At 62.0% G+C, this 971-nt stretch overlaps 1 protein-coding gene across 1 annotated transcript in view; it reads right to left on the reverse strand.

Annotated features, from left to right (window-relative positions):
* The window catches only part of lpcat4 (lysophosphatidylcholine acyltransferase 4), a 17,261-nt gene that overhangs the window by 13,144 nt on the left and 3,146 nt on the right, over window positions 1-971 (reverse strand). The gene's annotated exons all lie outside the window — the stretch shown is intronic.

Consider the following 971-nt stretch of genomic DNA (forward strand, 5'->3'; position numbering starts at 1 on the left):
TGTGTGTGTGTGTGTGTGTGTGAGTGTGTGTGTGTGCGTGTGAGTGTGTGCGAGTGAGTGTGAGTGAGTGTGCGAGTGAGTGAGTGTGAGTGAGTGAGCGAGCGAGTGAGTGTGAGTGAGTGAGCGTGTGAGTGAGTGAGTGTGAGTGTGCGAGTGAGCGAGTGTGCGTGAATGAGTGAGCGAGTGAGCGAGTGTGAGTGAATGAGTGAGCGAGCGAGTGTTTGTACGTATGTGTGTGTGAGTGAGTGAGTGAGCGAGCGAGCGAGCGAGCGAGCGAGCGAGCGAGCGAGCGAGCGAGCGAGCGAGCGAGCGAGCGAGCGAGCGAGCGAGCGAGCGAGCGAGCGAGCGAGCGAGCGAGCGAGCGAGCGAGCGAGCGAGCGAGCGAGCGAGCGAGCGAGCGAGCGAGCGAGCGAGCGAGCGAGCGAGCGAGCGAGCGAGCGAGCGAGCGAGCGAGCGAGCGAGCGAGCGAGCGAGCGAGCGAGCGAGCGAGCGAGCGAGCGAGCGAGCGAGCGAGCGAGCGAGCGAGCGAGCGAGCGAGCGAGCGAGCGAGCGAGCGAGCGAGCGAGCGAGCGAGCGTGTGAGTGAGTGTGCGAGTGAGCGAGTGTTTGTGCGTGTGACTGAGTGCGAGTGAGTGAGCGAGCGAGCGAGCGTGAGTGAGTGAGCGAGCGTACGAGTGTTTGTGCGCATGTGTGTGTGAGTGAGTGAGTGAGGGAGTGAGTGTGTGAGTGAGCGAGCGAGCGTGTGAGTGTGAGTGAGTGTGCGAGTGAGTGTGAGTGAGTGAGTGAGCGAGCGAGCGAGCGAGCGTGTGAGTGAGTGTGCGAGTGAGTGTGAGTGAGTGTGCGAGTGAGTGTGTGTGAGTGAGTGAGCGAGCGAGTGAGTGTGAGTGAGTGAGCGTGTGAGTGAGTGAGTGTGAGTGTGCGAGTGAGCGAGTGTGCGTGAATGAGTGAGCGAGTGAGCGAGAGTGAGTGAAT

Source organism: Sinocyclocheilus anshuiensis, unplaced genomic scaffold (assembly GCF_001515605.1).
Source record: "Sinocyclocheilus anshuiensis isolate Anshui unplaced genomic scaffold, SAMN03320099.WGS_v1.1 scaffold2010, whole genome shotgun sequence".
Taxonomy (NCBI): Eukaryota; Metazoa; Chordata; class Actinopteri; order Cypriniformes; family Cyprinidae; genus Sinocyclocheilus; species Sinocyclocheilus anshuiensis.